The following is an 18,786-nucleotide window of genomic DNA, read 5'->3' as shown; positions in this document are numbered from 1 at the left end:
GCCCACAGAGACCTAGTGCCAAGGACAGAGCTGATGGAAGTACAGTTCTACGCAGACACAAAAGGCAACATCCCCAGTACCCCACTTGGCCTCATGGCAGCAGCTCCCTGCAGACACTGTTCAACTGGAAGGACCTGTGTTCACCCCAAAAGGAAGGTGTCTACTCAGGTCCCATTACTGCTCCAGCTCATGATGCTTCCAAAGGTGATCTGGAGACCCAGGCAGGTCTACAGGGCTACTGAACCTAATCTCACAACAAAGACAGCTATTCAAGACAACACTGTGGTCCAACCAGGGCTCCAGAACCAACCCTGGGAGATGTTCCTCTCTGCTCAGTGCTCAGAAGGAACAGAAAACAGCTGAACACAGCGGTGAGCAGTCAGGCACAGAACGCTGCTGTCTCCAAACTGGGCAGCATTAGGTTGCTCCTCCAGTCATCAGGGACTTGTCCATGCAGTGAAGGTCTAGTCCATGTGCACTGCTTCCCTTAGCTGGATGGACCCCCCAGGGGTCACCTGTCATCACTGACTAGCAAGGCTTTGCTATTGCAGAACCCTAGCAACGCTAGGAGGTATCTAAGACCACTCAAGCATGTGCACTTGCCTCAAGTCCTCTGCATATCTATGCCCTCTCCTCACCTCCTGCTATCTCCAGCCCGTTCTTTGGAATAGCCACACAAATGGATGTATTGGCACCCGAGGCTTTCTCCAGACAACCACAATCTCTCCAGATGCTCTCCACTTACAGTAAAGCAGCTCCCCCTTTGCGTCACACTCCCGCGTCCTCCAATTCCCAATGACCTAATTCCTCTGCCTGGCAGCTACTTAAATGTGCATAAATAGGCAGAACAGGACTAGAATCTGAGACCACAGCCACCACATCCTATAAAGCCACTCTGCAGAGGCAGGAGGCAGTGACCACAGAAGAAGCAGGGCACTGGGGAGCTGGGAGCAGATTTATCAGTCATTCACCTCCTGCCACTACAATCCACCTCATCCAGGCTTCACTAGAACCATGAAATGCTCACAGTCATCACCCTCCCATCCATCACCCATGGGCCTTGCACCACACATCCATTCATGTCACTGCATACACGCTCACCGTCACAGCCACATCGCCTGTAACCCACTCTTTCCCCATCACCTCTAAGCCTGCTTCTTCCCATCCACTTGCTAGGTGAGTTTGGAAAGGAGATGTCAGACCTGATCATCCTATCAGCCAACAAGATGATCTAAGCAAGAGCAGGTCACCCTAGAAACATGAAGGATAGTATGTGTATTCCCTCTTCACCTCAGCCATCTTTTCCACCAGCCTGTGAGCAAACCTTGCACTACTGAGACTGAATGCTGCTGCCTTGTTCTGTGCTAATCAAACCAAGGTTGGCCCACCACATAGGAGCAAAGCATCGGCAGGACTGGCCCTGCCACAGCTCGTGCCTTCAGGTAGGGAGGAGCACAGAGGGATGAGCTTGGCCAGGGAGGAGACCATCACAAACTAAGCACAAGAGGATGCTCCCAGTGAAACTGCAGCAGAGACCGGTCAGCTTGCATTCATCTAGGAGAGATGACACTGGTCTATCCCAAGAACTGGTTAGCGATGGAGGGCAGAATGATCTCACCAAGGCTGTTTGGAACAGTCCCTTTCTGAGGAAAGGCACAAGCAAGTTGCTGCCCTTCCAGTGGACCGTAAATCAAGGTAGGTCTTTGACAGAGACCTTTATCAGAAGAGGTGATTACTCTCCAACACTAAGCACAGCCTGGCAATCTTGGGCCATTTAGTTAGCACGCTTTGCAATCACTGACCTGATCCTGAGATCCCAGGAGCAACAGTGATGCTGATCTGGGGAAAAGAAATCAAACACAATGCTCAAGAAGCTGTCGAGCACCAGCATGAACAGTCGATGGCTGGTTCTTCATTCACAGGGCACAGAACGGCTGGGCTGGAGCTGCTGAGCTATGGGTCAAGTGGGGAAAAATGTTATAGTAAAGATAGCAAGTAGGAGATGAACCTGAGGCAAGATACTCACATAAGGGCAGTGATCCTATGTAATACTACCACAAGCTTTGAGATCCACTTTAAGCTGCCCACAGTACCCTCCATGCAGCCCAGCACTGGGAGAAGCCAGCCTGCTCCACCAAAGGCTTTCTAACCTTTCTGAATGGAGTTGGCAAAGCCACTTTGATGAAATGAGATCAGACTTAATTGACACATGTTGCATTTGTGTTTGGGCAATTATGTATTTATGTTATGTCAGCAGTTGCCAAGAGGCTGGACATCTGCTTACTCATCACATGTGAGCCAGGCAGCTTGTAGACATCTGACTCTGGAGCACAAAGCTGTGCTTTTGTAACACGTCTGACAGACAGAAAAGTGCCTCTCCCTCCACGAACTGTACTATTCTTCCTGTGGCATCACTATCTGGAGATGGGCAGAGAACTCTCTCCCATAATGACAGCCCACAGCCCCAGTATTATTAAAACAATCCCTCCTTATTTCGCCACATTAAAATTAAAAAGCCTGTCAGTGACATCATGCCACACAGGACATAGGCCAAAAATCATTCATGAAAAAGCTAGGGCAACAAATGCAAAGTTAAAAAGTCACTGGGTTCATGCAGAGAGGGTAGGGATATCCCACAAGCCAACATTAAGTTTAAGTAGCAATGGCGACTTAAATACCCATTCAGCTTGAAAATACTCTGCTCTAGTTTGGCTACTGGAGCTGACCTTGGAGCAGTCAGGTGAAAGAGCCAAACAAAACAGACCAAAATCCATCTTCCAGTTTGCTCCCTTTGTGCAGTTGACAGCACTCACCTAGCCAGCAGGCTTCGCCTACATTGTCAAATTCTGTCTTGCTTTGAAAAACAAACAGCCCTTTTGACACCACAGAAAACAGGAAAGAGGAATGTGACTTCTGTCACGTGCTCGGCTCTATGGAAAGACTCAACCACTATTGTGGATGTCTAAGTAAGGAGGCAATGTGGACTCGCATTTTCATGCCCTGGCTATTAGGACTGGATTACAGCCCTCTCCTCTTTCAAGCCCGTCAGTATACAAAAGCAGCATTTTCTCCTCCCCCCTGTCCAGCTCACACCAGACATGACAGCAAACAGTCATTGTTCAAGACCCGTGCATTTAGGGACATTTTAAACAAGGCTTTAGGCATCTGCCTCCTACCCTTTGAGGCGGCACCTCCCAGCTGAATAAATATGTTCAGGAATAAATTGCTGTGACCCTTCCTGGTGGACAGCTAGGGAAGTCAAGAAATACCTTTCGCACAACTTCATTAGCATATAAATTAAGATCCTTCAACTGGCAGGTCAGGAGAAAGCATGATTCAACTGTGCAAAAACACCACGCAGTTCTCCAGATTAAAGAGCAGCCAAGACATCTAACAGTGAGACAAAAAAGCAGGCACAGATTTCAACCTGTGATGCCTTAGCCACGTTTCATCTCAGTTTGTTTCCCCTCTCTGCCCTTAGTGGTCTACGCTGGGGACTTCCTAGGACAAGATCGTCTCCCCCAGGCCCATTAACTAAACCACCTCTGAGGCAGAGGGCGAAGCGAGCTCTTGCGTCTTTTTGTCCACTCTGTTGTTTGATACATTGCTCCAGCTGGCTTTCTGCCTCTACAAAACTCCCTTTACTTTCATGTTTTTCATGCAACCTCAGAGAAGAAAAGGCTTGCTTCCAACAAAGAAGGGCGGCCAGAGCACTGAATGCAACTGCCTTCCCTGACTGCAGGTTGCACAGCATCAGGGTGTGCAGAGAGCCCTCTCCCTGGGCTGCATAGCTACCAAGTGTGGTAGTCAGCCTCCTACTCAGTTGCGCTACTTGGCTTGATAAACTGAAATCGCACCAAAGCCCGTGAATTTCACAGAGCTGCTGACCAGTTGGCAAATGGGTGCAGTCTTGTGCCAGGCTGGGACCAGAAAGTCTGAACACGGGATGCTCAGCACTCCGTGAAATCACTGAGCAGTGACACAGCCTGGACCTCAGAACATCATGTTCTCTGCAGATCAAGGAAAGCCTGCTTACTACTCCTGGGATTTCTTTGCTTTCATCCACATTTGTGGATCCCTTGATTTTGACCTTGCGTCCCCATCCGAAAAAACAAGGCCAATCAATCCTCTTTGGAAAGCGCTTGGACGCCTGCCCGCACAAAGCCCCAGCTAAGACCTGGGCAGCGGCTAGGCAGTCCCACAGCCTTCAGAGGTGCTGAACTGCCTCCACCAAAAGGCTGATTATTATTCCAAGGAAGAGTCTCCCGCTGCCCCTGCACTGGGAGGATGTGGGCAAATCTCTAAGCAGACAGACACAGCGCAGGGCATCTCGGCAGCCCAGCAAGCTCTACCTTTGCCAGTTGCTAGGCAACCGGCATCCCACAAGAGACACCTCAGCCCCACTTGGCCCCACACAGAGCACCGGTTCCGCAGGCGCAGCTCAGCAGTGGAGGTGAAGCCCGAGGCCTGCACTCCTCAGCGCCTTGTGCTCCTCACCTCCACACAACCTCTGCCCTCCCCGCTGAAGTATCAGCACCAAGAGGACTCAGCTTTGCAGACAGACGTGCTTCAGCTGCCATCCCCCCTCCCAGCCTCCCTGTGCTCCACAGTCAGGGTCTTACCCACAGGGGAATGCTGGTCTCCCACGATGCTAGTCCCAAGCCTTGCCTTGGTACCCAAGACCCGCAGGAAAGGGAGTAAGGATTTGGATAAGACAGATCTCTCACTCCAAGTCCAGCTGCTGCCTTCAGAAACTGATAAATGGGAAAGGAAAGGGCCAAATCAAAACCACCTCAGCTGAGGCCACTCATCTCAAGCAGCCAGCCTAGCAGAGCAGCTACAGGCATTTCCCTCAACAGCACACAACCAGCTTTCACAGGGACACTGACATGGCTGCGCTCACCCCTGAGATATGGCCAGGATTAACCTTTACAACTTGGCTCTCTTCTCTCAAGTCCCCAAGCTACAACCACCAGGCAGACAGACAGGCTTTTTGCATTTGCAAATCCTCATAAATTCAGAAGCAGCCACCCTGGGGAAAGAGCCCTCCTGCTAGCTAGCACCTGCCTCCCTTTCCCTCCCTTTGCCCAGCTCTTGGCCAAGCATGCCATCCCCCAAGGGTTTGAGCCTCTAGGGCAGGAGAACCAGACTGCTCTGCTTGCAGGGCAAAACACAAACCTCAGCACTGTTACTTCCTAACTGATACAGACCGATGTCTTCAGGAAATTCCTCCAAACAGCTCAAAATTCCTTTGCAGGGACAAAAATGCTGCAAGTTCACAGTAAGAAAAGCAGTAAATCAATAAGTTAAACAGGCAAGAACTTGAGTTCAAGAAAAAAAATTGCTCTTGTAAACATCTTTTTGGTGGTGCCTGCAATTTATGCTGCTGTTCAGCCCATTTCTGAGCAAAGACGGATTAGCTGGTGGGAAAGAGGAGAAGTAATTTACTATGTTAATCATGGAAAAGAAAGGTTGGAAATTAAACCTTCTGGGTTTCTCTAAACAATCCCCGACATTGGTGTCTACAGCAGAGGCTCAACTTGTCACGGGTGCAGGGTGCTCACCAAAGTTTGAGAGCAAAGCAAGCTTCTTCATTGACTTGGCATCTAAAAATCTGATTAATCATCAGATTTACTGTGAGACATCAGTAAGACTGCAAATACGTTGTCCTAGAGACTTGTTAAATAGTATCAGGAGCTTCAGAGAACACTAATTTTAAACCTGCAATACTACTTTATTCCCAACGCTGCAGCTAGGCAGTACATGTCAGCAGGACAACGGACAAAGGCCCCATGGGCTAAAGAAGCCCAAGCTGGTCTGCAGACACGCCTCTGAAAAGAGATCCCATCCATATAACCCAGCTTCCCACATCTTGCTCGCTCACCAATCCTGCTCACTCACCAGGGCAAATCAAAAAATAAAGCTTTCACATTGAAGCAGAGTAGAATACCTCAGTTTTTTTGTTGTTGTTGCTTTTTTTTTTTAAGGCGTGGGAAGGAGATGCTTTGTGCAACAAAATAATTACTGTAGCCTGCTCAAAAAAAAAAACACATTTTGCTTTGAATGCAGGTTTAATAATAAGCACAAAGGACTGGTCAAAGGCACCAGTGGGGCCCAGGTACCAATCAGGAGCCACAGCAGGCTCATTAGCTAATGCTGGAATCGCCCACATCATGCCTCCCCCGTGCAGCTAGGCAACCGTTAAGCAAAGCAGGCAGCCTCTGCTAGAGACTGAGCTCCTGACACCTCTCCAAGTGCTAGTTTGAAGTTGTCTCGAGACTTCAACCAATACCACCAGTTGGATTTCATTCCATTTGCTTTCAATTATTCCCAAACATGAAGTTTTGAATTTTTTTTTTTAATTTTACTTTATTTTTAAATGAAGGCCAATCCTCAGGCAGGTTTCAAGTGTTGCCAGTCAGCCCTTAACAACACTCAACCCAGGACCAGTGCTTCACTCATGTCTTGCAGCTGGGTGGGTGCAGGTCCTCTACCTGCACAGCTAACACCTAGTGAACACTTAATGCCCAGGATGCATTCGTAGGCGCCTAACTAAGAAGCCAGGCAATATCCGACATCATTTGCTGCTTAATGTTAGTTCTCTTCCTTCCTGACACCTCTTCTCCATCTTCCACACACACTGATGCCAGCCACACTTCCAGAAACAGGATTCAGGAACGACCCTTTTCAAGTTGGATTAAAGTGATTATTCCCTTATTGAAAGGGGAAGGGAATCAGAGTCACAGACAGAAAGCTTGCACTGAAATAGAGGAGTGCTCTTTCAGAGCAAGGAGAAGAAATGCCCTAGGGGGTAGAATCAGAATGGAAAGTGGAGTCATTTATATTATGCACAGACATAATCCTGATAAACAGATCTAAAAATCCATGCCAAGACAGAAATGGGAGATGCCCTGAGAACCCACTCCAGCCTTGCTTTCTCCCATACAGCATGCAGGCAGGTCTTAACCTGGAGAGAGTCTTTCCTTGCAGGTACCCATCATGTCAGTGGGCCTCCCAGCCCAGATGGAGGATATCTTTTCTGGCAAGCAAATATTCTAAGGTTTCCCTTACTTTCATCCAACTTTTCCACTTTACCTCTTCAACAATCCTTAGTGGTTGTTTTTCTTCACTGTTTATACCTCCAGCTCCCAAAGGATATATGCTTAGCACCTGTAGAAGTTAACCTAGCAACCTCTTTTGGTGTGCCTCAAATTCTCCCCCAGGGACAAGTGACAGGAATTCAGGGAACTTGGACCATTAAATGACAACAGAAGGAAGGGCTGGAGACTTGGTTAAAAGGAAAAAAAAAAAAACAAAAACAAATAAACAAACCTCTCCTTTCCACCACACCCAAGGGCAGAGACCCAAACTGCAAAGAGGGCAGAGTCCTCTGTGAAGGGATTAGATTATCAGTATTTCCTCCTGTCCAACTCAGACGGGATGGCAGAGAAGTCCCATGAAATAGCATAGGTGCATCAGACCAAGCAGCAAGGCACAGAATCCCATAATCAAGTACAGGACTTTTCTGTGGAGTGATCTGACCTTGGGGACTAGGAACCCTTCTCACAACCAGAACCAGAGCCTGGTGTCATAGCTGAGATGCTCCTAGAGTGGGGAAGTACATCCCAGAAGCCCAAGGCATAAACACAGGGAGAATTTCATGTTTTACCACTGGAGCAATCAACAGAAAGGCTAAAGTTTACATTATGCAAAAGGTGCTAGTTAAGAGAGGAGCCAGGCAGTCATTTCCCCAACCTGGCAGGTAGAAAAACATTTTCTAAACTCAGCTTAAGATCTGTAGTTAAGGCCTGCAAAACTAGAAGACAACTCTCATCCCCATTCCAGGGCCCTCGGACAGCTCAGTCATAGATGACAGTTCTTGTAATCCAAGCACAGCCGCCCTCTAGCACCACCTCTCTGGGATTACACCAGACAGTTGAAGTGTGGTTTGTGCCAAGTGGACTTAGGCACAGATTGGTGCAGTCCCTGCCCTCTCAGCTAAATCAGAGGCCCGCCTCAGCCAGGATAACACAAGTTAACCCTGTAAATGCTCCTGTATGAGTTTTCACCCAACTGAGTAACTTGCTGAAAACAAGAAGCCTCTACCAGGTCTACCACAGCCCAACACCTCTGTCCCACGCTACCCTGCCCTGCCAACAGCCGGCTTGGCTACCAAGTAGCCTAAGCTCATGCGGTGGGGCTGAGCACACAGCAGAGCGCTGGCTTTTGCCCCCACACAGCACACAAAAAGATCTATCATGCTCCGTCAACCACGAGGAAGAGGCTCCAGCGGTCTCTCCAAGGCACACAAGACTCACAGCACAAGGGGAACAAGCCAGATATGTCTCTTATAAATGACAGCCATCACTGATGAGTCACACCACTCTTCCCAGTGAATCTTCAGCCACATCAGACAGGACATCATTCTCTTTCAGGTAGGAGAAAGATGTGCTCAGAGGAGAAGTACAGGCAGCCTCTACTGAAGACCGGCCCAGAGCTCAGTACACATCAGGGAGATACAACAGTTCTGCCTGGAAGAGGTGGAGGACATGTATGACAGCCATGCATCTATGCAGGCATGGCCAGCACCCTGAGGGAAGATTAACAAGCTAGATCTCCCTCCCGGATTACATGAAAAGACCCATGGAGACCCCGAAACCACGTGTCACAGCTGGTTGGCTCCCTAGTCACTCCTCAACAGAAGGCAGCCCTGTGATGGTTACCTTCCAGGAGAGGAAAAGTCACAAGCCTACATTTCCCAGAAAAAGGGATGTGTCTCTTTCATTTACCAAATGGAAAAGCTGAGGAGCAGAGGAAAGACCTCCCTTCTGATATATCACCTAAAAGCAAGCCTCTCACCACCTGCCAGCACCAAATTCTCCAGCCAGGAGAAAAGCCCTTGAGGCCAACACAAGAAAATTGGTTGGAGACAGCTTTGAGGTATGGGCTCCTGGATCTGCTTTCCTGAAGCACTTGCATTCATTTGGCATCCCATGAGTGTTTCTCCTCAGATCCCCTGTCAGGTTTGGGATGTCCATCCCAGGCACCAAGGCAGCCATGCCTCCGAAAGCCCGAGCCTCAGCCCATGCAGGTAGAGCCGCCCTCACAGGGTCTCCATCACCAACACAGCCACAGGCACTCTGGGACATCCTGCTGGAAGCTTTCAGACATGCACAGCATTACAGCCCAACTCGTCCTCTGGCAGTGATATCTGGAAACAACCATTTGGGCAGTCACACTGGGAACAGCAAAGGGATGGGACTCTAATTCATAAAAAGCACGGCTGCAACACCAGCGACATCTCCCTACTGGGCTGAACATCCCCGTTACCCTGGCAACACTGATAACAGTACTTTATTACTTGCAGCCAAGTGGTCTTGTGCAGAAGAAGCCATGCTGAATCCATAATAGGATTATAACAGCCTTTTCCCTTCTCTTGCCCTCCTGCCCTTTTCGTCTGAAATTTATGATTCAAATATAATCCTGCAGTGCGGAAAAAGACTTGTCACAGCTCTACTCTGGGAAGCATGTAACATTCACACTCGCTCCTGCAAATCAGGGCTGAGGAGGTTTCCCAGGTGCTGCTTAAGATTTGGCAGGAGGATGGTGGGGTCTACAAAGCAGAAGCACATGGAGCTATGAATGCTATCTCAGACACGTAGGAGCACAGCATCAGCTCCCTCAAACAGCCATTGAGCCATTATGGGCACATGCGAGCAAGATAAGTGTCCCCCACATGACATAGCACTTGTAAGAGACCTGACCTCCTGCTCCCACCTCATTCGCTGTCCGTTAAGATGCTTCCCTGTTCTAACTACTCTTCACCACAGTGCAGAGCTCCTTCCAGGCCTCTGCCAGATGGCTTCCTCATTGCCATACCCAGGTGTCCTACCTTATTTGCAGGTGAGCAAAGATATGAACAAAGACCTGAGTCCCAGGGCAGCACATGGCTCAATGGAGAACTGACCCTTTCCAGGGGTCCCCAAGCAACACTGCAGTAGAGAAGGTAATAGGACCCTCTCTCTCAGCAGGCTGGGAAGCAACCATACGTAGAGTCAGAAGAACTCACCTGTTGCAGAAGGAGCATCCCCTGGGCTGGCACTGGGGAGACAGCGGGAGTCAGGCAGGGGCCAGCATCTCCGGCCTGCACTCTCTAGCTTGGCTTGTCAGCAGGATGCACATGAGCACAGCACACTGCAACAAGCACAACAGTCCTCTCCCCCCGCCCCCAGGTCCTCCCAGAGCCTGCTGACCTCACACTGAGGGGCTTTTAGCAGCCAGCTCTTTTATCTGTTGATGATGGGAAATGGCCCAAATGCTCCATTAACCCCTTCAGCCACAGGGACAAAACGCAAGAAAGGAAAATGAAAAGCCCCTGGTCCAGAACAAAGGAGAAAGGAGCAAGGGCTGTGAGGGGAGCAGGGTTGGAGAAAGTCCAGAGAATTGTCACCACCAGCGCTTGCCTACTGCAAGGTCTGCCTTAAGACCGTGCCCCAGAGCATCCCCTTACCAAGGCCGCGGTGGTCTCTTGCACTTGGTTCAGGCTCAACACCCACTCCTGGGAGCAAGTCCGGCAGTTCTGCACCCCAGACTACAGCTGCTCAAACATTGCCTACAGCTTTCCATCCCTTGGGAACTGCTGAAACTCTAGTCCCAGGTGGCAGACACTGCTCTAGAGGGACCTGAGGACGGATAGGTCTTCCTTTCAATCTTATTTCTGTGGGATCACCAGTTGGGAAGGCCTGTCCCAGCCCTTCACACCTTTGGCCAAAATCAGTGGCCCAGGTGGTGTACTGCTCCAGAACGGAGAGCTCTCAACTATACCAAGATCTGCCAAACACTTCAGAGGTGAGTGCACAGCTGTCAGAGCAGCAGAGCATCACCTTCAAAGGAAAGCAGCAACTCCTGCCACCTGAGCAGACAGCACCAAAAGCACTCCCAAAGCTGGGGCAAAATTACAGCCTCAGTACTGATCTCAGGCAGCTAAGCCTACAACAGCCAGCCAGAGAGAGGGCCAGAGACAGACGTGCATCCCAGCTATCACATAACATGGAGTAAGTCTGGTTACTAACCAACATGATACAGAGGAGGTTAAGAGTAGCAGTCAAAGCAAGCAGGATATTTGGCCACAAGCCATTCTCTCCTAAGCTCAGTTTGAGGGAGCTGGCAGAGTTCTCATCAACCTTCAGGGCACGCATTGCCACATACCACAAAGTAATTTGCTCAGATGAGGCCAAAGCAGCTGGGATTGCAGAGAGCAAGCTTCATTGACCAAGGCACATACCACAGTGAATATGAGCGCCAAATCAAGAGGGAAGTGCACCCGCAGCCCTCATCTGGCTGCAGGGAGCAGGCACAGCACTGGGCCCCACACACAGCCCAGGCAGGGCTGCCACCTCTGAGAGAACATCTGTGATGCCACGAGCTCCTGCAGAAGGAAGAGGGCTGCCCTCTGGGCTGCCTGCAGACCATTCCAGGGTAAGGTGGTTGGCAGTGCTCCCTGGGCCAGCCAGCTCCAAGCCAGGCTCCCTCTGCTGCATGGGGAAGTGTAATAATAGCAGGGAGGCAAGAGCAGCTTCATCTTTTCAAGTGATCTGTAAAACAGAGTGAGGGTGTAAAAGAGATGATTAGTGCAATGTTCTGGGCCAATACTTACAGTAAGGAGCTAATCCGGCCTGAGGCACTGGGAAGCAACCTCAGCAGCTGCTCTGTGCTCATTGGTGCTTCACCACCCTTAGAAACTGCTGCAAGCAGAATTACTGGGGCTACATTTTCTCAGTGCCAAGTCCTAGCAGTGCTGGGTACTCTGCTTTGGGGATGGAGTTCCCTTGTGTCCTTGGCAGCCTGGGTGCAGAGCTGGCCTTGCCTGGCTGGCCCCTGTGTGCCATCTCATAGGCCTTGGTGCTCCCACTGCCCCTTCTGGGCCTGAGAAATACCTTGGCCAGAAAGTCTGCAGCCATCAGTACAGGTGAGGACCAGGCTCCCCAGGGAGACACAGCAATCACGCATCTCTGCCCTGGGGTACTGCAGCCCTTCCTTCCCTCCTGCTCTACAGGTCACAGAGGGAAGGCATCAGAGTGGAGATCAGGGCTGCTTAGTAGCAGCACGCAAACAAAGTAGATGTTACATGAACAAGACAGAAGGTGCCTAATGTTAAAAGCTTAGCTATAGCAGAGGGAGGCCAACTGAAACAAAGGCTACTACAGTATTTCTGAGCCCTTTCAAAGAGCAAAACTAGTGCATTAGGAAAGAAAAGCAAAGACTCTCAACTCACCCCACAGCAGATATGCAATGCGACAGCAGGGAGGGCAGCTGACTCATTGAGAAGCACCAGACAAGTAAAGACATCTCGGCCACACATCAGAAGCAGGAAGGAGTGTTGCAAACTGTCTGGACCATGCATCATCAGGGAACGCTCTTCCTCTGGATGGTGACTGCAGAGAGCAGCTCCTCTCCCCACTTCCAAGTCACCTGCTGCCTCTGCAGCAACTACAGAATTGCTCACATGAAAAAGCAAGCACAGGAAAGCATGGACCATGGGGTTAGCTGCCTTGCATTGGGATGTAGCAGCCAATGGAGATGAGATGCCTTACGTGCAAGGACATAGGATAAGACATCCTGGAAACTACAAGTCCAACCTACAAGCAGAGTGGTGGAAGGGGAACAGTAGCTTGAGCAAGCTATAGGTAAAGAGAATACCTATAGCCAGAGGAGCCAATAAAGGGAGCCCAGCTCAGGCACATATTCAACCCAGCCTTCTACTATCTTCTCTTTCTTCTTCAAGGAAGTCTCAAGCTCTTGGGCAGGTCAGCCAGAAAATGCTGTACAGTAACAGTTTGCTGATCTGTAGCCCCCAAATAATCCTCTTCAGGGTCTAAAGCAGTAGATAAAAAGTGCCATTTCTTCCAAGGTTAAAATCATGTTTTATGCACCACTTCCTAGGAGAACAACCATCTCCTCAGAGGAAACTCTACCAAGGAGACTTTAGCCCTTTCCCTTCATCTCTGCCTGCCAATATCCAATAGCAAACCCTATGCGACATTCATGAGATAGGATATTTCAGCTGTGAGGGAGTGGCAGAATGAACCAGAGATAAGAGGCTCATCCATAGGATGATAAACACGTCAAGACAGGACTATCACCAACCCTTCCAGAAGCATTGGAATACTTCCCTCAGCACAAAGTGGCAGCCTGCCCAGGCTACCTGTGCTGTACCAGTGACATGGGACAGGAAGGCTCTCTACCTGCCCTAACTGGAGTTCATGCCCTTGGGCTCTGTGCTTTCCCTAGCAGCTGATGCTACATGGCTCAGCAAGTCTTCTCAGAGTTGCCTCAAGCAGATAGTGTCAAATTAGTTCTGCTCTAATGTGCATGTGTTTTCTCCAAGTCATTTGTGTGTCTGTGCCTTGAGCTGGGAAGTCCTGTTACTGAGATACAAGCAAAAAAGAGAAACAAGAAACCAAACACAACTGGACCTGGGCCACCAACCTTCTGCCGCACTTGGGGACACTAAGGTCATAAGTAACAGCAAGGGGATCATCAGGTACCAAGGCCCAACCCCCAGCTCTGCAGTCACTGCAAGGCAACACCAAGCACAGAGAAGCAGCAGAGGTGGTTTCTTTGTGCTCTTCATCCATCCTCCCGCCCCACTCCTCACCCCACTAGCAGACCTCACCCATGGGACTCAAACTCCTCAGCAGCCCCTTCACTACCTGGCCCCAACAAGGGCAGCCGTGCTGTTTATCCAGCCCCACAGAGCAGGGAGGAGGCAAGATCCCAGGCCCTGGCTAGGATAAGGCTCCCCTTGCCTGGAAGGTCAACCACTGGGACCCACATGCTGCGTCCAGAACGGCAGGCACCTTCACAAACTGGCAGAGGGCCGTGGACACCATGGGAGTCAGCAGAGGCAAGGAAGGGCTGCTCTCCTGTCAGCAGAGACAGCCTGTGGCTGGTGACTGCTTTAGGGCTGGTAAATCCACTCCTCTTCATCCCCTAATGGGCAGGAATGGCCTCTCACCAGAAATGCAAGAAATCTCTTCTATTCCTGCGGGGCAATAAGCTAGGGGATGCAGCCTCCATCACAATCATCAATCTCCTGGGTACAAAAGGGTTACAGATGAGCATCTTTCAGCTTCTCTCTTCATCAGCCAAAAGAGATGATCAAAGCTTCACCTCCTTTTATCTGATTTTTACTATCCTTCCACCCAGGACAGCTTCCTCCTCCTAACCCTCCTCAAGCACAGCCCTGCTCAGATATGCAGTGAGACAGGGAAGAGAAGACAGTAGGGCTCTCTGGTATTTGTCAAGGAGAGCCACAATATACAGGAAAAGAAAGGATTTCATGCAGAACAGGTACAAGATGCTCAAGAAGGGAAAAGACACTTGCCTCCAAAGGGAGGGAGGAAAAAAGGTGCTCATAGCTAGGAAGGAGAAGTCAGCTTTGCAGGGTAATCCCAATTGCCCTTGTCTTACACAGCACTGGGGAGAAACGCACCCCTCATACACAGCACAATGGAGCATCCCACAGCAGCACACAGGGATGCAGAGTCACACACAAGTCAGCGCTGGAGCTGAGACTACACCTCTGCTTCCCCCTAAACACCAAAACTGGCCTCCCAGCACCCAAATTTTTCTCTGGCATACCGAAAAGGGACCAGATGAGAAATGCTGTCCTTTTCCTTTCTCTTACTGTTTCCAGTGAAGCCCTCTTCCTCCTTTTTCAGACCTGCTGCAGACAGAACACGCCCTCAGATGCAGCAGAGCTGCAGACCAGGCTGGCATTTTGTTGGACCTGCAAAGCACCTTCCTCAAGGGATGATCTCTTAGAAGTACTCATGAGAAACTGCTTATAAAAATTAACAAGCTGCCCCGTTCAGAGTCAGAAATATCTCTAGCCCCGAGGACCACATCTGCAGCAGTCCATTTATAGCTCTCTTCAAAGACATGGATCCTCTGCCTGCATCCAGAGCACAACCTGCCTCCACCAACAGCGGGCAGTGACCCAAGCCCTTTGCATCGTGTGGGCAGAATTCAGTCCCGGGCTTGAGGAGCAGAAAGCAGCAGATTCAGCAAGCCCCACTTGGTGCACACCAAGCACGCTAGGGAACAATGCACTTCTGTCATCTAGGTGAGAACCCAGGACAGCTATAAGAAAGGACTGAAGTGCCATGGGAGAGCCGCAAGCCACCATCTGATACAGCACACACTGTCCAAAGGCTGGAGTTTAATGCCTGTTCCCTCCCTGAGTGGAGAGAGGAATCAGGTTGCACAGCAAGCTGGAAACACTCTGGGAGGCTCAGCCCCATGTGGGACTCGCACATCACCTGAGATGCTGCAGATTATCACAAAGCAGCAAACAGCAGCGGCCACAACCAGCATGTCTTCAACAAAACGCTTTCAGTTCACAACAGATGTCCCTGTTTTACAGACAATGATATCTTACTCTCATTTTGGAGCTAGAAACTGGGGTAGTGCTGCTACTTTGCTGACCTCCCTCCCAAGGTCAGCTTGCAAGTCAGAGACCTAGAGCAGAATCTAGAGTCTTCCTCACAGGTAATGCTCTATCCCTGCACTGCCTGCAGGACACATGGGAGAAAGCTCACAACTGAGTTCATAAGGATTGCACCAGGGTCTTTGCACAGTACAAATTCACTGCGCACTAAGGTACTGGAGCAGAGTAGAGCTATCCAGCCAGCGGGGCACCCAAGGACTCAAAGCCTTCTCATGAAGGCCCAGGCCAAGAGGCTCTAGATCCTTTCAGGCATTGCAACAATTTCATTTTATATCTCAGATCTACTGCTTTCCTTTACCGTCTTCCATTCTGAGCTGCCAGTGGTATCAGCTTTCCTGGAGTAAGTCTTATGCCAACCTTGCCCAGCCCCTTCTGAAGCTGTGGAACCTACACCCTAAATTCAAATTGCATTTTGTGAAATGGCAATGTCACGTTTTGCTGGTTTGCAAATACACCATCCTCCCCAAAATTCCTTGCGCCAAAAAAAAAAAAAAAAAAAAAAAAAAAAAAAAAAAGGAGAAACTTAACACTAAGTGTGATGTCCCAAGAACAGCTTTGTCAGCATGCAAAGACTCGGACAGCTGGTAGGAGCCTTTCTGCTGGCAAAAGGGCTGTTGCTTAACTCCTAACTAAATATGAAAAACCTCAAAACACACACACACAAAAGACATAAAAAGCCCAATCCCATCAGTCTTGCAGTTCAGCAGTTAGCAGGCCAGATTTCCAAGCCTCCAGGGGGTTCCTGGTAAAGAACCATTCACCACACAAGCCTCTTTCATATTGCAACACCACCTCCAATCTCCTGCCACCAGTCAGTGCAACTCTTCTGCAGTACCAAAAAAAAAAAAAAAAAACTCACTCAGCCTCACGTTGAATTTGGAAAGGAAAGTAAAGGCTTTCAGGATAAACTCACGCTGCTTCCAGGGGCTGCTCTCAGTACTCTGTTCAGGCACAATTCAGAACCTGAAAAGAAAAATTGGATGTGGTTAAAAAAAAAAAAAAATCCTCCTAAGAATGACGACAGGCACACAGAAGGACATTAGCCAAGCATTTCATCACAAGATGGTGCCCTAACTGCTCGAACACTGCATTTAGATTCCATACAAATCCGCTCACTAGAGAATTTCAGCTACGGATTACTTTATATGCAGCTTTGCTTTCAGAGACTGAAGTGAGAACAGCACCTTCTAAATCAGCAGGTCTGCTCACCGCATGTGTTCAGAGCCAGCCCTTGCTAATTCAAGTGATAAAAGCAAATATTTACTACAGGCAGTGCTGCAAAACCAACATACCTCTGAGAAGCGAAACGGATACTTTCTTGGCTTGCATGGCTAATTGCTACCCAAGTTCTCATTTCAGGACCATCTGTGTAATGCCACTGTCTTCCGTCCCTACGCTTCACCTGCATGACTCCTCTGAAAATGATAGCCCACATCAGAGTCACTGAGGGCAACATCTGGTCTGCAGGATTCTTATGCTGGGTAATGATGCATGAGCCACAAGGAACCAGCCTGCCTTACCCATCCACAAAGAGACGGGCAGGTTTGGTATATCATTGGTAAAATGGGCAGTTTTAATAGGAAACGCCCAGCAAACTGAATTCTGCAACAGCAGTTTGAGAGACAACTTTTTAGTTTACAACTACATCAAATGGGGTGACAAAAAAATAAAGGAGAGTCTATCAGACCCAAGGAAGAGCTGAAGCCCAATATTCACTACCGTTTACTGAAGAAAGAACCAATGTCCTACAGAGCAGCTAGGATAGGTCCTGCTTTAACAACAAGGGTTAATTTTCAAGGGTACCTTTGACATGCCCACAGGCAGTCTGTGGCTGCCTCCACTGGTAAGCACAAATACAAAGCAGGCAGGATGATCTGCCTATGCAGCACCATAAGTACTGGTGCTAAATGAAAGCCTCTCAGAGCACCCAGCCTCAAGGTCCTAGACCTCACTCGTTCCACAACTCATATGGATTCAGTGAAATCATTTCTCTCCACATAAGTGACCATCAGCTGTACTTAATACAACACAGCCTGCCCTGCATGGAGATGCTAAGGGCAGGCTTAGGCACCTCAGGAATGACACAGATCCACAGCTACTTTCTCAAGAACTTGCTCAGTGCACAAAAGCTGCCTCACTTCTATTGTGACAGAGTCCTCAGCAACACGATGCACCTTCTTGTGTCATTTCCTCAAGCCTTAGTACTGTGGATCTCCAACAGCCCAGCAGCTGGGCCAGCTACTGCACTTGGCTCTGGACCTTGCCCTTCTGAATGAGAGCAGGATCCTCTGCTGTCCTATCTGGCAGCAGCCAGATACATTAAGGCCAGGAGCTTCAGCACCTGCAGGGAAACAGACTCACCTTGGAGCAGGGAGAAATTTCACCCCTGAATGATCTACATGAGAACTATAGCTGAAGGAGGAGGGAGTTACATGCATCCCCTGGTATGCCATGCCCCTTCCCCAACTGTTTGCCACTGTCCCATCAGGAAAAATGCAAGTTCAGTATGGTCAGAGAACTCCTGCAAGAACCTCATTACATGCTAGAGTCAGAAAACACTCCAGTATATCCATATCCACTGGGGATGGATTCTTTCACAGCCACTTTGTAGACCAGTTTTACTTGCTTTGCTGTCTAGCTGTATTCTGGAGCAAGGCTGGGACACAATGTGAGGCATCCTCGAAGCCAAGACCCAGGTATCCAAACACGTCTGGGGAGTCAGGGATCTCAGTGAGCTTGGCTCAGCCCCAGCCAGCAGGCTCCCTACAGCACTCACCAAACGCCACAGTTGACAGTGCATGATCGGCTGCGGCAGGTTGAGTGTTGAGCGATGCCCAGCTCAGATACCAAAACCCAGGCACACCTCCCTCTTCATATTTTGTGTCCAAATGAATCACAGAATAGATGAGGTTGGAAAGTACCTCTGGAGAACATGTGGGTCAAAACCCCCTTGCTTAAGCAGGGTCAGCTAGAGCAGGTTGTCCAGGAGTGTGTTCAGCTGGGTTTGGATGGAGACTCCACAACCTCTCTGGGCAGTCTGTTCCAGAGTTCAGCCACCCTGAAGATCAAGACACTTGTGGTCAGTCACAGTGCAAAGGCAAACACCACAATATTACCTGGACTCCCAGACACAGCACTATTAGCATAGTAATAACCCAGCTGGCGACAGCACTGGCTGTACCTGCAACTCCCAGTTCTCTGCCCGTTCATGCAACTAACAGCAGGCATCTCGAGGCCAGTGCAGGCCAGCTCAAGAGCCTTTGTACTAGAGCCCT

At 49.5% G+C, this 18,786-nt stretch overlaps 1 protein-coding gene across 11 annotated transcripts in view; it reads right to left on the bottom strand.

The window, feature by feature from the left end:
• The window catches only part of EPB41L1 (erythrocyte membrane protein band 4.1 like 1), a 95,595-nt gene that overhangs the window by 68,281 nt on the left and 8,528 nt on the right, over nucleotides 1-18,786 (bottom strand). For 7 of the 11 annotated variants that reach the window (XM_068912075.1, XM_068912083.1, XM_068912084.1 and 4 more), the window contains exon 2: nucleotides 16,425-16,474. The exons of 1 other annotated variant lie outside the window; for it this stretch is intronic. The gene's annotated coding sequence lies outside the window, so the exon portion shown is untranslated. Of the gene's footprint in view, nucleotides 1-11,284; nucleotides 11,595-16,370; nucleotides 16,475-18,432; nucleotides 18,565-18,786 lie in introns of those variants that run through there. 3 more of the 11 variants (XM_068912077.1, XM_068912078.1, XM_068912079.1) reach the window with 3 other exon arrangements.

This window comes from Struthio camelus, chromosome 18 (assembly GCF_040807025.1).
Source record: "Struthio camelus isolate bStrCam1 chromosome 18, bStrCam1.hap1, whole genome shotgun sequence".
Taxonomy (NCBI): Eukaryota; Metazoa; Chordata; class Aves; order Struthioniformes; family Struthionidae; genus Struthio; species Struthio camelus.
This window is presented reverse-complemented; position numbering and strand designations above follow the sequence as displayed.